Below are 17,314 nucleotides of genomic sequence, written 5' to 3'. Positions count from 1 at the left end.
CTACAGCATTGGACGAGAGTTTTTCTGTTAGTATGTGGGCTAAAAGGTAGAGAACTAGGCTGCAGATAGCTAGGGCAACGATTAGGGCGTGGTCGTGGAATTCAACGAGTTCTTCTATGATGGGTGATGAGGCGTCTTGGAATCCTAGTTGGGAGTGGTTGGCCACATGAGATGTACAGGATTTTTACCTGTGATTTAGTCTTGACAAGGCTATGTAATTGGTTTACTAACGTCTCATAAGAAAGAAGCATGAGCGGTTAACCTCCTGGGAGACCCAGAAAACTTCACCCCAGCAAACCCGCTAGTAACCCCACCACACATCAAGCCAGAATGATACTTCCTATTCGCCTACGCCATCCTACGTTCAATCCCAAATAAACTAGGAGGCGTATTAGCACTGGCCGCCTCCGTACTGATCCTATTCCTAATCCCATTCCTGCACAAATCAAAACAACGAGCAATAACATTCCGACCACTCTCCCAGCTCCTATTCTGAGTACTAGTCGCCGACCTCCTCGTCCTAACATGAGTAGGAAGCCAACCCGTCGAACACCCATTCATCATCATCGGCCAACTCGCTTCAATCGCCTACTTCACTATCCTCCTATTTCTCCTCCCCGCCGCAAGCGCCCTAGAAAACAAAATACTCAACTGCTAAATACTCTAATAGTTTATAAAAACATTGGTCTTGTAAACCAAAGATTGAAGACTTACCACTTCTTAGAGTACCCCAAACTCAGAAAAAAAGGACTCAAACCTTTATCTCCAGCTCCCAAAGCTGGCATTTTCAATAAACTATTCTCTGACCCTAACCCCTAAACCGCCCGAATAGCACCCCGCGACAACCCCCGCACAAGCTCCAATACAACAAACAAAGTCAACAACAGCCCCCAACCCGCCACTAAAAACATCCCTGCCCCATGTGAATAAAACATGGAAACTCCACTAAAATCCGACCGAACAACAAACACCCCAACATTATTCACAGTAGAAACCCCGAACTTCCAAGCCCCCATAAACCCCCCAAACACCAACCCCCCAAAAACAATTGCCACAAACGCTACTGCACATCCAATCACCCGTCAATCCCCCCAAGCCCCAGGGAAAGGCTCCGCTGCTAAAGCTACTGAATAAACAAACACCACCAGCATACCCCCCAAATACACCATAAACAGCACTAAAGCCACGAACGAAACCCCAAGGCCCAGCAACCACCCGCACCCCGCCACAGACGCTAACACCAAACCAACAACCCCATAATACGGCGAAGGATTCGACGCCACACCCAAAACACCCACCGCAAAGCAAATCCCTAAAAAAAACATAAAATAAGTCATTATTCCTGCCCGGACACTACCCGAGGCCTGCGGCTCGAAAAGCCGCCATTGTTCTCAACTACAGGAACTAACCGCAAGCCCCCAATAATTCTACCCCATCTATGCCATTATGCTTAACCCCCCCCCCCTCCCCCCCCGAGGCGGGGGTATTTGGTTATGCATATTCGTGCATAAATTTATATACCCCATATACATACATACTATAGTACCAGTAATATACATTATATACGGACTATCTTATAAGCAGGTGCTAAACCCATACATGTACACGGCCATTAAACCCTTAAACACACTCCTACCAAACCACCCGGCATGAATGTTCTAGGACCATACCCCACAACACCCAATACAACTCCACTCAAGCGCATAACAAGACCCCATTTTAATGAATGCTCACAGGACATGCTCCAACAACAACTCTCCACCACATATCTCATGCAGTTCGTATCAGACGGATTTATTAATCGTACTCCTCACGTGAAATCAGCAACCCGTTGCACATAATGTCCGGTATGACTAGCTTCAGGCCCATACGTTCCCCCTAAACCCCTCGCCCTCCTCACATTTTTGCGCCTCTGGTTCCTCGGTCAGGGCCATCCATTGGGTTCACTCACCCCTCCTTGCCCTTCAAAGTGGCATCTGTGAGTACTTTCACCTTCTCAATGCGTAATCGCGGCATGTTCCAGCTTTTTGGCGCCTCTGGTTCCTCTTATTTTTTCCGGGGTTACCTCACAGGTGGCTATTCCCAGTGATCTCGGGGGTCCCACAATCTAAGCCTGGACACACCTGCCTCACGGCCTATCCTATATTTCAAGGGTCCCTCGATGAGACGGTTGGCGTATATGGGGAATCATCCTGACACTGATGCACTTTGACCACATTCAGTTAAGGTTACCTCCACCCTCCGGGTTAAATGGGGCTATTGGATGAATGCTCGTTGGACATAGCACAAAACAACAAATCATTAAGCGCAACCCCTGCGCTTCACAAACTAAACCAGTAAACTTTCGCTAACCACCATGTAGCATAAACCTTCATCGCCCAATCCCAGCAAACTACCTCTAAAACTCCATTAATCATCCCTTCCATGACATCATCGGAACGATGTACATATACACACAAACACATACAAAATAACTTAAACTTATTAGAGAAACTCCAGTACTAAAAATAGTAAACACAAGCAATAATTTCATATACTTCACTCTCACTCACCACTCAACTATCAGCTAACCACACCCCCGTCCACATAGCTTAACACAAAGCATGGCACTGAAGTTGCCAAGATGGCATAAAACATGCCTGCGGACAAAAGACTTAGTCCTAACCTTACGGTTGGTTTTTGCTAAATATATACATGCAAGTATCCGCGCCCCAGTGTAAACGCCCTCGACCACCTACCCCCATACAGGCCTTGAGGAGCGGGTATCAGGCACACCCAAGTAGTAGCCCAAGACGCCTCGCTAAGCCACGCCCCCACGGGTATTCAGCAGTAATTAACATTAAGCAATGAGTGCAAACTTGACTTAGTTATAGCAACAGCCTAACTTCAAGGGTTGGTAAATCTTGTGCCAGCCACCGCGGTCATACAAGAAACCCAAATCAACCGTCCTATTGACACGGCGTAAAGAGTGGTAAAATGCCTATCCTAGCTAACTAAGATCAAAATGCAACTGAGCTGTCATAAGCCCAAGATGCACCTAAACACACCATTAAGATGATCTTAGGAACTAACGACTGATTTAAACCCACGAAAGCCAGGGCCCAAACTGGGATTAGATACCCCACTATGCCTGGCCCTAAATCTTGATACTTACTTTACCGAAGTATCCGCCAGAGAACTACGAGCACAAACGCTTAAAACTCTAAGGACTTGGCGGTGCCCCAAACCCACCTAGAGGAGCCTGTTCTACAATCGATAATCCCCGATTAACCCAACCACCCCTTGCCAACACAGCCTACATACCGCCGTCGCCAGCCCACCTCGAATGAGAGCACAACAGTGGACACAATAGCACCCCGCTAATAAGACAGGTCAAGGTATAGCCTATGGAGTGGAAGAAATGGGCTACATTCCCTATTCATAGGGCACACGGAAAGAAGCGTGAAACCACTTCTGGAAGGCGGATTTAGCAGTAAAGTGGGACAATAGAGCCTACTTTAAGCCGGCCCTGGGGCACGTACATACCGCCCGTCACCCTCCTCAAAAGCCACATCCCACATAACTAATACCATAAATACGCTGAAGATGAGGTAAGTCGTAACAAGGTAAGTGTACCGGAAGGTGTACTTAGAATATCAAGACGTAGCTATAACACCAAAGCACTCAGCTTACACCTGAAAGATATCTACTAGACCGGATCGTCTTGAAGCCCCCCCTCTAGCTCAACCACACAAATAGTACACCAAAACTAAAGAATTTACTAAACTAATTAAACTAAAGCATTTTACAGTCTTAGTATAGGCGATAGAAAAGACACTTAGACGCGATAGAGACCCCAGTACCGTAAGGGAAAGATGAAATAGCAGTGAAACAATCAAAGCGACAGACAGCAAAGATCAACCCTTGTACCTTTTGCATCATGGTTTAGCGAGAACAACCAAGCAAAGTGAACTAAAGTTTGCCCCCCCGAAACCCAAGCGAGCTACTTTCAAGCAGTTAAAGAGAGCGAACCCGTCTCTGTTGCAAAAGAGTGGGATGACTTGTCAGTAGAGGTGAAAAGCCAACCGAGCTGGGTGATAGCTGGTTACCTGTGAAACGAATCTAAGTTCCCCCTTAATCCTCCCTACCGGACATCCTGAACCCTAATGAGACGATTAAGAGCTATTTAATGGAGGGACAGCTCCATTAAAAAAGGACACAACCTCGACTAGCGGATAATTCTTACTACTGATCCTACCGTGGGCCCTAAAGCAGCCATCAAAAAAGAGTGCGTCAAAGCTCCACCACCTAAAAATACCAAAATAAGATGATTCCCTTATCACAAACAGGTCAACCTATGAATATAGGAGAATTAATGCTAAAATAAGTAACTCAGGGCCACACCCCTCTAACGGCGCAAGCTTACATAGAAACATTATTAACAGACCTAGACAGATACAAAAACCCCTACAAGACCACGTATTAACTAACCCTGTTAACCCGACTCAGGAGCGCCTATAAGAGCGATTAAAATCTGTGAAAGGAACTCGGCAAATTAATAAGGCCCGACTGTTTACCAAAAACATAGCCTTCAGCAAATTAAACAAGTATTGAAGGTGATGCCTGCCCGGTGACTTAGGTTTAACGGCCGCGGTATCCTAACCGTGCAAAGGTAGCGCAATCAATTGTCCCATAAATCGAGACTTGTATGAATGGCTAAACGAGGTCTTAACTGTCTCTCACAGATAATCAGTGAAATTGATCTCCCCGTGCAAAAGCGGGGATGTGAACATAAGACGAGAAGACCCTGTGGAACTTAAAAATCAACGACCACCGCGAATCCTCAATCAACCCCACTGGGGCCACTACCATCGCAGAGCCTGGTCGATATTTTTCGGTTGGGGCGACCTTGGAGGAGAACAAATCCTCCAAAAACAAGACCATACCTCTTTACCTAGAGCTACCCCTCAAAGTGCTAACAGTGACCAGACCCAATATAATTGATTAATGGACCAAGCTACCCCAGGGATAACAGCGCAATCCCCCTCAAGAGCCCATATCGACAGGGGGGTTTACGACCTCGATGTTGGATCAGGACATCCTAATGGTGCAGCCGCTATTAAGGGTTCGTTTGTTCAACGATTAACAGTCCTACGTGATCTGAGTTCAGAGCGGAGCAATCCAGGTCGGTTTCTATCTATGACACACTCTCCCCAGTACGAAAGGACCGGGAAAGTGGGGCCAATACCACAAGCACGCCCCCCCCTCTAAGCAGTGAAACCAACTAAACCGTGAAGAGGGCCTTCCCCCACCACTTTCAATCCTAGAAAAGGACCAGCTAGAGTGGCAGAGCCCGGCAAGTGCAGAAGGCTTAAGCCCTTTCCCCAGAGGTTCAAATCCTCTCCCTAGCTTCACCCATGATTCAAATAACAACACTAAGCTGCCTCGTTATATCCCTCCTATACATCATCCCAATCCTGATTGCCGTAGCCTTCCTAACCCTCGTAGAACGGAAAATCCTAAGCTACATACAATCCCGCAAAGGCCCTAACGTTGTCGGGCCTTTTGGCCTACTTCAACCATTTGCGGACGGACTGAAACTATTTACCAAAGAGCCCATCCGACCCTCTACCTCTTCCCCACTTCTATTCATTCTGATACCAATACTAGCCCTTGTCCTAGCCCTCACCACTTGAGCACCACTACCACTCCCATTTCCCCTAGCAGATCTAAACCTCGGAGTTCTCTTCCTAATAGCCATGTCAAGCCTAGCCGTCTACTCAGTCCTATGATCAGGCTGAGCCTCGAACTCAAAATACGCACTAATCGGAGCCCTACGGGCAGTAGCACAGACCATTTCATACGAAGTGACACTGGCCATAATCCTGCTATCAATAATCATACTAAGCGGAAGCTACACACTCAGCTCCTTTGCCGTCGCACAGGAGCCTCTATACTTCATTTTCTCCTCATGACCCCTAGCAATAATATGATACGTATCCACCCTAGCAGAGACAAACCGAGCTCCTTTTGACCTCACAGAGGGTGAATCTGAGCTAGTCTCAGGGTTTAACGTTGAATACGCCGCAGGACCCTTCGCCTTATTCTTCCTAGCTGAATATGCGAACATTATGCTAATAAATACACTTACAGCCATCATATTCCTAAACCCAAGCGCCCTAGGGCCACCCACAGAACTATTCCCCGTCATCCTAGCCACAAAAGTCCTCCTACTATCTTCTGGTTTCTTATGGGTCCGAGCTTCATACCCACGATTCCGATATGACCAACTAATGCACCTACTATGAAAAAACTTCCTACCCCTCACACTAGCTCTGTGCCTCTGACACATCAGCATACCTATCTGCTATGCAGGCCTACCTCCTTACATAAGGAAATGTGCCTGAACTACAAAGGGTCACTATGATAAAGTGAACATAGAGGTATAACAGCCCTCTCATTTCCTGTTGACCTTAGAAAAGTAGGAATTGAACCCACACAAGAGAAATCAAAATTCTCCATACTTCCCTTATATTATTTTCTAGTAGAGTCAGCTAATCAAGCTATCGGGCCCATACCCCGAAAATGATGGTTTAACCCCCTCCTCTACTAATGAACCCTTACGCGACCCCAATCATAACCTTCAGCCTCATCTTGGGCACCACAATCACAATTTCCAGCAACCACTGAGTTCTGGCCTGGACAGGACTGGAGATCAACACACTAGCCATCATTCCCCTAATTGCCAAATCCCACCACCCACGAGCAGTAGAAGCCGCAACGAAATACTTCCTAACCCAAGCAGCTGCTTCCGCCCTGGTCCTATTCTCTAGCATAACTAATGCCTGAGTCACTGGCCAATGAGACATCACACAAATAAACCACCCAACCTCCTGTCTACTACTGACAGCAGCAATCGCTATTAAACTGGGCCTAGTGCCATTTCACTTCTGATTCCCAGAAGTACTACAAGGATCGCCACTAATAACAGCCCTGCTACTCTCGACCCTCATAAAATTCCCCCCACTAACCCTGCTCCTACTAACATCCAAATCCCTCGACCCAGCTCTACTCACCGCCATGGCCCTAGCCTCAACAGCACTAGGAGGCTGAATAGGACTGAACCAAACACAAACACGCAAAATCCTAGCCTTCTCGTCCATCTCCCACTTAGGCTGAATCGCCATCATCCTAGTTTACAGCCCCAAATTGGCCTTACTTACCTTCTACCTATACTAGGATGGCCTCTAGCAGGATTTACTCACTGATTCCCACTACTCACTGGGTTTACCCTACACCAAACATGAGCAAAAGCCCACTTCGGGGTAATATTTACAGGAGTAAACCTAACGTTCTTCCCCCAGCACTTCCTAGGCCTAGCAGGAATACCCCGACGATACTCGGACTATCCCGACGCCTACACACTATGAAACACCATTTCCTCCATCGGCTCCCTAATCTCAATAGTAGCCGTAATCATACTAATATTCATCATCTGAGAAGCCTTTCCGGCCAAACGAAAAGTCCTACAACCAGAACTAACTACCACAAACGTTGAATGAATCCACGGCTGCCCTCCCCCATACCATACTTTCGAGGAACCGGCCTTCGTCCAAGTACAAGAAAGGAAGGAATCGAACCCTCACATGCTGGTTTCAAGCCAACTGCATTAACCGCTCATGCTTCTTTCTTATGAGACGTTAGTAAACCAATTACATAGCCTTGTCAAGACTAAATCACAGGTAAAAATCCTGTACATCTCATGTGGCCAACCACTCCCAACTAGGATTCCAAGACGCCTCATCACCCATCATAGAAGAACTCGTTGAATTCCACGACCACGCCCTAATCGTTGCCCTAGCTATCTGCAGCCTAGTTCTCTACCTTTTAGCCCACATACTAACAGAAAAACTCTCGTCCAATGCTGTAGACGCCCAAGAAGTAGAGCTGATCTGGACAATCCTACCTGCTATCGTCCTGGTACTCCTCGCCCTCCCATCCCTACAAATCCTCTACATAATGGACAAAATCGATGAACCAGACCTCACCCTAAAAGCCATCGGCCACCAATGATACTGAAGCTACGAATACACAGACTTCAAAGACCTATCATTCGACTCCTACATAGTGCCCACCCCAGACCTACCCAACGGCCACTTCCGACTGCTAGAAGTTGACCACCGCGTAGTTATCCCAATAGAATCCCCCATCCGCGTGATCATTACTGCAGGAGACGTACTCCACTCCTGAGCAGTCCCAACGCTCGGAGTTAAAACAGACGCAATCCCAGGCCGACTAAACCAAACTTCATTCATTACCACCCGGCCTGGGATTTTTTACGGACAATGCTCAGAAATTTGCGGGGCTAATCACAGCTACATACCCATTGTAGTAGAATCAACCCCACTCCCACATTTCGAGGCCTGATCGTCCCTTCTATCATCATCCTAATCATTAAGAAGCTATGCAACAGCACTAGCCTTTTAAGCTAGCCAAAGAGGGACTTCCCCCTCCTTAATGATATGCCACAGCTTAACCCCGCACCATGATTTTCAATCATAATTATAACCTGATTAACCCTAGCACTCCTCATCCAACCAAAACTACTAGCCTTCACCACAACCAACCCCCCATCAAATAAGACCTCCCTCACTACCAAACCCACACCATGATCCTGACCATGAACCTAAGCTTCTTTGACCAATTTTCCAGCCCCAATCTATTCGGCATCCCCTTAATCCTACTATCCCTACTCTTCCCAGCCCTACTATTCCCGTCCCCAAACAACCGATGAATCAACAACCGCCTTTCTACTATCCAAACATGACTCCTTCACCTAATCACAAAACAACTAATAGTCCCACTCAACAAAAATGGCCACAAATGAGCCATAATATTTACATCCCTAATAATCATACTTCTTACAATCAACCTTCTAGGCCTCCTTCCATATACATTCACCCCAACCACCCAACTATCTATGAACATAGCCCTAGCCTTCCCACTATGGCTCGCCACACTACTAACAGGCCTACGAAACCAACCATCAGCCTCTTTAGCCCACCTATTACCCGAAGGTACCCCTACACCCCTAATCCCCGCACTAATCCTGATCGAAACAACCAGCCTACTAATCCGCCCCCTAGCCCTCGGAGTCCGCCTTACAGCCAACCTTACAGCAGGACACTTACTCATCCAACTCATCTCTACAGCCTCCATTGCATTAATACCCACCCTTCCTGCAGTATCCATCCTAACAATAATCATCCTACTACTCCTAACCATCCTAGAAGTAGCAGTAGCCATAATCCAGGCCTACGTCTTCGTGCTCCTTCTAAGCCTATACTTACAAGAAAACATCTAATGGCACACCAAGCACACTCATACCACATAGTTGACCCAAGCCCTTGACCAATCTTCGGGGCAGCCGCCGCCCTACTCACAACCTCAGGATTAATCATGTGATTCCACTACAACTCATCCATACTACTAACCCTAGGCCTCATCTCAATACTCCTAGTAATACTCCAATGATGACGAGACATTGTACGAGAAAGCACCTTCCAAGGCCATCACACTCCCACAGTCCAAAAAGGCCTACGATACGGCATAATCCTTTTCATCACATCCGAAGCATTCTTCTTCTTAGGGTTCTTCTGAGCGTTCTTCCACTCGAGCCTGGCCCCAACCCCAGAACTAGGAGGCCAATGACCCCCAACAGGAATTAAACCACTCAACCCGATAGAAGTCCCCCTACTAAACACAGCCATCCTACTAGCCTCAGGCGTTACCGTAACGTGAGCCCATCACAGCATCACAGAAGGAAACCGAAAACACGCCATCCACGCCCTAACCCTAACGATCCTCCTGGGATTCTACTTCACAGCCCTACAAGCAATAGAATACCACGAAGCCCCATTCTCAATCGCCGATAGCGTCTACGGATCTACCTTCTTCGTTGCCACTGGATTCCACGGACTCCACGTAATCATCGGATCCTCCTTCCTGACCGTCTGCCTCTTCCGACTGATCAAGTTCCACTTTACATCAGACCACCACTTCGGATTCGAGGCAGCAGCCTGATACTGACACTTCGTAGACGTCATCTGACTATTCCTCTACATAACCATCTACTGATGAGGATCTTGCTCTTCTAGTATATTAATTACAATTGACTTCCAATCTCTAGAATCTGGTATAAACCCAGAGGAGAGCAATGAACGCACTCATGTTCATATTCGCCCTATCATCAATCCTAAGCGCCGCCCTAACCGCATTAAACTTCTGACTCGCCCAAATAAACCCCGACTCAGAGAAACTCTCACCGTACGAATGTGGATTCGACCCACTTGGATCTGCTCGATTACCATTCTCAGTCCGATTCTTCCTCAGTAGCCATCCTGTTCGTCCTATTCGACCTAGAAATCGCCCTCCTACTCCCCCTGCCATGAGCCGTCCAACTCCAATCCCCCCTAATGACCCTCACCTGAACTGTAGTGATCCTCCTTCTCCTAACACTCGGACTGGCCTACGAGTGAATTCAAGGGGGCCTAGAATGAGCAGAATAACAGAAAGTTAGTCTAACCAAAAAGATAGCTGGTTTCGACCCAGCAGATTACAGCCAACCCTGTAACTTTTTTATGTCGCCCCTACATTTAAGCTTCTACTCAGCCTTCATTTTCAGCGGACTAGGACTAGCCTTCCACCGAACCCACCTAGTATCCGCCCTACTATGCCTTGAAAGCATAATATTATCGATATTCGTAGGCCTATCAATATGATCCATCGAAAACCAAGTCTCCTCATTCACCATGGTACCAATTCTCATGCTAACCTTCTCAGCGTGTGAGGCGGGCACAGGCCTGGCCATCCTAGTAGCCTCCACCCGCACACATGGCTCCGACCATCTACACAACCTAAACCTCCTGCAATGCTAAAAATCATCCTACCCACAATCATACTTCTTCCAACAGCCCTGCTGTCTCCACCAAAATTTCTATGGACTAACACCACCTTATACAGCCTCCTAATCGCTGCCCTAAGCCTACAGTGATTAATCCCAACCTACTACCCCTACAAATTTTTATCCAACTGAACAGGAATTGACCAAATCTCATCCCCCCTCCTAGTACTATCCTGCTGACTACTCCCACTCATAATCATAGCAAGCCAAAACCACCTGCAACAAGAACCCCTACAACGCAAACGAATCTTTATCTCAACCTTAGTCGCAGTCCAGCCATTCATCCTACTAGCCTTTTCCACCACAGAACTAGCACTATTTTACATCTCATTTGAAGCAACCCTCATTCCCACCCTAATCTTAATCACCCGATGGGGGAACCAACCAGAACGCCTAAGCGCTGGCATCTACCTGCTATTCTACACGCCAGTAAGCTCTCTACCCCTGCTAATCACAATCATACACCTATACGTGAAAATTGGCACCCTGCACCTGCCAACCCTACAACTAACCCACCCAACCCTATCCACCTCATGGACAGGAATACTATCAGGTCTAGCACTGCTCATAGCATTCATAGTAAAAGCCCCACTATACGGCCTACACCTCTGACTGCCAAAAGCCCACGTAGAAGCACCCATCGCAGGCTCAATACTCCTCGCCGCCCTACTACTAAAGCTAGGAGGATACGGAATTATACGAGTCACTCTATTTATGGGCCCACTGTCCAACCTCCTGCACTACCCCTTCCTAACCCTGGCCCTATGAGGCGCCCTAATGACTAGCTCAATCTGCCTACGACAGACAGACCTAAAATCACTAATCGCTTATTCATCCGTTAGCCACATAGGCCTAGTTATCGCCGCAGGAATAATCCAAACCCACTGATCATTCTCAGGGGCAATGATCCTAATAATTTCCCATGGACTAACTTCCTCCATACTATTCTGCCTAGCCAACACAAACTATGAACGTACGCACAGCCGAATTCTACTACTCACACGAGGCCTACAACCTCTCCTACCACTCATAGCTACCTGATGATTGCTGGCCAATCTAACAAACATAGCCTTACCCCCAACAACAAACCTCATAGCAGAGCTAACCATTATAATCACCTTATTCAACTGATCTGCCTTCACGATCATCCTAACAGGAATCGCAACCCTACTAACCGCCTCCTACACCTTATTCATACTACTAATGACCCAACGAGGCTCAATCCCCTCCCACATCACATCTATGCAAAACTCAACCACGCGAGAACACCTGCTCATAACACTCCACATTATCCCAATATTCCTCCTAATCCTCAAACCCGAACTGATCTCCGGAATCCCCTCATGCAAGTATAGTTTAAACCAAACATTAGACTGTGATTCTAAGAATAGAAGTTCAAACCTTCTTACCTGCCGAGGGGAGGGTTTAACCAACAAGAGCTGCTAACTCTTACATCTGAGCCTAAAACCTCAGCCCCCTTACTTTTAAAGGATAACAGCAATCCACTGGTCTTAGGAACCACCCATCTTGGTGCAAATCCAAGTAAAAGTAGTGAACCCCACACTACTAATCAACTCCCTCACACTACTCACGCTGACAATCCTCCTAACCCCAATCATCCTGCCATTTCTATTTAAAAACTTTAAAAACACCCCACAAGCCACCACCCGCGCTGTTAAAACCGCATTCCTAATTAGCCTAGCCCCTACAACCGCATTCATCTACTCGGGAGTAGAATCTGTCACCTGCCACTGGGAGTGAAAATTCATTATAAACTTTAAAATCCCCCTGAGCCTAAAAATAGACCAATACTCAATAACATTTCTTCCAATCGCCCTATTTGTAACATGATCAATCCTACAATTCGCCATATGATACATGGCCTCAGAGCCATACGTAACAAAATTTTTCACCTACCTACTGACATTCCTAGTCGCCATACTCCTCCTAACAACCGCAAACAACATATTCCTCCTATTCGTAGGCTGGGAAGGAGTACGAATCATGTCCTTCCTTCTCATCGGCTGATGACAAGGCCGAGCAGATGCCAACACCGCCGCCCTACAAGCCGTAATCTACAACCGAATCGGAGACATCGGACTGATCCTGAGCATAGCATGACTAGCTTCAACATTCAACACCTGAGAGATCCAACAAGCCGTACACCCCCACCAAACCCCAATCCTCCCCCTCATAGGATTAATCCTCGCAGCCGCAGGAAAATCCGCCCAATTTGGACTCCACCCATGACTGCCCGCAGCAATAGAAGGCCCCACCCCAGTATCAGCCCTACTGCACTCCAGTACCATAGTAGTAGCCGGAATCTTCCTGCTCATCCGCATGCACCCCCTGCTAGCCACCAACCAGACAGCCCTAACTGCCTGCCTATGCCTAGGTGCTCTATCAACCCTATTCGCTGCCACATGCGCCCTAACCCAAAATGACATCAAAAAAATCATTGCTTTCTCAACATCCAGCCAACTAGGACTAATAATAGTCACTATCGGACTAAACCTCCCACAACTAGCCTTCCTACACATCTCAACCCATGCCTTCTTTAAAGCCATACTATTCCTATGCTCAGGGTCTATCATCCACAACCTAAACGGAGAACAAGATATCCGAAAGATAGGAGGCCTACAGAAAATACTCCCAGTCACTACTTCCTGCCTAACCATCGGAAACCTGGCGCTGATAGGAACCCCATTCCTAGCCGGATTCTACTCAAAAGACCTCATCATCGAAAGCTTAAACACATCATACCTAAATACTTGAGCCCTACTCCTAACCCTTATAGCCACAGCATTCACCGCAACCTACAGCATCCGCATAACCATCCTAGTCCAAGCTGGACAAACCCGAATCCCCCCAATAGTATCAATAAACGAAAACAACCCACTAATCACCGCCCCCCTAACCCGACTCGCCCTAGGCAGCATTACAGCAGGAATAATCATTACCTCTTTCATCACACCAACCAAAACCCCCCCAATAACCATACCCCTTATCACCAAAACCGCTGCCATCCTCATAACAATCCTAGGAATCATCCTAGCCCTAGAACTATCGAACATAACACACACCCTCACTCACCCCAAACCAAACCCCCTCATAAACTTCTCCTCTGCATTAGGGTACTTCAACCCCCTAGTACACCGATTCTTCTCCAAAAACCTACTAGAAAAGGGACAAAACATTGCCCTACACTTGATCGACCTCTCCTGACTCAAAAAAATAGGGCCAGAGGGCCTTGCTGAACTACAAGTAGCCGCAAGCAAAGCCGCAACCTCAATACACACAGGGCTAATTAAGGCCTACCTAGGATCCTTCGCCCTCTCCATCCTGGTAATAATCCTAATAACACACAGACTCACTAATGGCCCCTAACATCCGCAAATCCCATCCCCTACTAAAAATAATCAACAACTCCCTAATCGACCTACCCGCCCCCTCCAACATCTCTGCCTGATGAAACTTCGGCTCCCTTCTAGCCATCTGCTTAGCCACACAAATCCTAACAGGCCTGCTACTAGCCATACACTACACCGCAGACACTTCACTCGCCTTCTCCTCAGTAGCTCACACATGCCGAGACGTCCAGTACGGATGGCTCATCCGCAACCTCCACGCCAACGGTGCTTCGCTCTTCTTTATCTGCATCTACTTACACATCGGACGAGGCCTCTACTACGGCTCCTACCTATACAAAGAAACCTGAAACACAGGAGTAATCCTCCTACTCACCCTAATAGCAACTGCCTTCGTAGGGTATGTCCTACCATGAGGACAAATGTCATTCTGAGGGGCCACCGTAATCACCAACCTATTCTCAGCCATCCCGTACATTGGGCAAACTCTAGTAGAATGAGCCTGAGGAGGATTCTCAGTAGACAATCCAACCTTAACCCGATTCTTCGCCATCCACTTCCTACTGCCCTTCCTAATTGCAGGAATCACCCTAGTCCACCTAACCTTCCGACACGAATCAGGCTCAAATAACCCACTAGGAATCGTATCAGACTGCGACAAAATCCCATTCCACCCATACTTCTCCATTAAAGACAGCTTAGGGCTTACCCTAATAATCACCCCTCTAATAGCACTAGCCCTATTTTCACCGAACCTCCTGGTTCTTGGAATCCTAGTTGGGAGTGGTTGGCCACATGAGATGTACAGGATTTTTACCTGTGATTTAGTCTTGACAAGGCTATGTAATTGGTTTACTAACGTCTCATAAGAAAGAAGCATGAGCGGTTAATGCAGTTGGCTTGAAACCCATCCCCAGTGGTGCAAGTGCACTCTCTGAACTCACTGAAGTGCATCCCCAGTGGTGCCAGTGCACTCTCTGCACTCACTGCACTGCATCCCCAGTGGTGCCAGTGCAATCTCTGGACTCACTGCAGAGCATCCCCAGTGGTGCCAGTGCACTCTGTGGACTCACTGTAGTGCATCCCCAGTGGTGCCAGTGCACTCTCTGGACTCACTGCACTGCATCCCCAGTGGTGCCAGTGCAATCTCTGGACTCACTGCAGTGCATCCCCAGTGGTGCCAGTGCACTCTCTGGCCTCACTGCACTGCATCCCCAGTGGTGCCAGTGCACTCTCTGGACTCACTGCAGTGCATCCCCAGTGGTGCCAGTGCACTCTCTGGACTCACTGAAGTGCATCACCAGTGGTGCCATTGCACTCTCTGCACTCACTGCACTGCATCCCCAGTGGTGCCAGTGCACTCTCTGGACTCACTGCACTGCATCCCCAGTGGTGCCAGTGCGCTCTCCGGAGTCACAGCACTGCATCCCCAGTGGTGCCAGTGCACTCACTGGACACACTGTACTGCATCACAGGTGGTGCCAGTGCACTCTCTGGACTCACTGCAGTGCATCCCCAGTGGTGCCAGTGCACTCTCTGGACTCACTGCAGTGCATCCCCAGTGGTGCCAGTGCACTCTCTGGACTCACTGCACTGCATCCCCAGTGGTGCCAGTGCACTCTCTGCACTCACTGAAGGGCATTCTCAGTGGTGCCAGTGCAGTCTCTGGACTCACTGCACTGCATCCCCAGTGGTGCCAGAGCACTCTCTGGACTCACTGCACTGCATCCCCAGTGGTGCCAGTGCACTCTCTGGACTCACTGCACCGCATCCCCAGTGGTGTCAGTACACTCTCTGGAATCACTGAAGTGCATCCCCAGTGGTGCCAGTGCAATCTCTGGACTCACTGTAATGCATCCCCAGTGGTGCCAGTGCACTCTCTGGACTCACTGCAGTGCATCCCCAGTGGTGCCAGTGCACTCTCTGGACTCACTGTACTGCATCACCAGTGGTGCCAGTGCACTCTCTGGACTCACAGCAGTGCATCCCCAGTGGTGCCAGTGCACTCTCTGGACTCACTGCACTGCATCCCCAGTGGTGCCAATGCACTCTCTGGACTCACTGCACTGCATCCCCAGTGGTGCCAGTGAAGTCTCTGGACTCACTGCACTGCATCCCCAGTGGTGCCAGTGCACTCTCTGGACTCACTGCACTGCATCCCCAGTGGTGCCAGTGCACTCTCTGGACTCACTGCACTGCATCCCCAGTGGTGCCAGTGCACTCTCTCGAGTCACTGCACTACATCCCCAGTGGTGCCAGTGCACTCACTGGACTCACTGTACTGCATCATCGGTGGTGCCAGTGCACTCTCTGGACTCACTGCACTGCAGGCCCAGTGGTACCAGTGCACTCACTGGACTCACTGTACTGCATCACCAGTGGTGCCAGTGCACTCTCTGGACTCACTGCACTGCATCCCCAGTGGTTCCAGTGCATTCACTGGACTCACTGTACTGCATCTCCAGTGGTGCCAGTGCACTCTCTGGACTCACTGCACTGCATCCCCAGTGGTGCCAGTGAGCTCTCTGGACTCACTGCACTGCATCCCCAGTGGTGCCAGTGTACTCACAGGATTCACTGCACTGCATCCCCAGTGGTGCTAGTGCACTCTCTGGACTCACTGCAGTGCATCCCCAGTGGTGCCAGTGCACTCTCTGGACTCACTGAAGTGCATTCTCAGTGGTGCCAGTGCACTCTCTGGGCTCACTGAAGTGCATCCCCAGTGGTGCCAGTACACTCACTGGACTCACTGCACTGCATCCCCAGTGGTGCCAGTGCACTCTCTGGACTCACTGCAGTGCATCCCCAGTCGTGCCAGTGCACTCTCTGCACTCACTTCACTGCATCCCCAGTGGTGCCAGTGCACTCTCTGGACTCACTGCACTGCATCCCCAGTGGTGCCAGTGAAGTCTTTGGACTCACTGCACTGCATCCCCAGTGGTGCCAGTGCACTCTCTCGAGTCACTGCAGTGCATCCCCAGTGGTGCCAGTGCACTCTCTGGAC

At 48.6% G+C, this 17,314-nt stretch overlaps 1 long non-coding RNA gene across 5 annotated transcripts in view; it reads right to left on the bottom strand.

Moving 5' to 3' along the window:
* LOC308198098 overlaps positions 1 to 17,314 on the bottom strand; it is a 176,832-nt gene that overhangs the window by 141,629 nt on the left and 17,889 nt on the right. For 3 of the 5 annotated variants that reach the window (XR_013953627.1, XR_013953630.1, XR_013953631.1), the window contains one exon: positions 263 to 8,121. This is a non-coding gene — a long non-coding RNA (uncharacterized lncRNA). Of the gene's footprint in view, positions 1 to 262; positions 9,311 to 17,314 lie in introns of all 5 variants that reach the window. The other 2 variants (XR_013953628.1, XR_013953629.1) reach the window with 2 other exon arrangements.

The sequence above is a fragment of the Anser brachyrhynchus genome, assembly GCF_964034855.1.
Source record: "Anser brachyrhynchus genome assembly, chromosome: 7".
Taxonomy (NCBI): domain Eukaryota; kingdom Metazoa; phylum Chordata; class Aves; order Anseriformes; family Anatidae; genus Anser; species Anser brachyrhynchus.
Note: the sequence above shows the minus strand (reverse complement) of the source record. Positions and strands in the feature narration are given on the sequence as shown.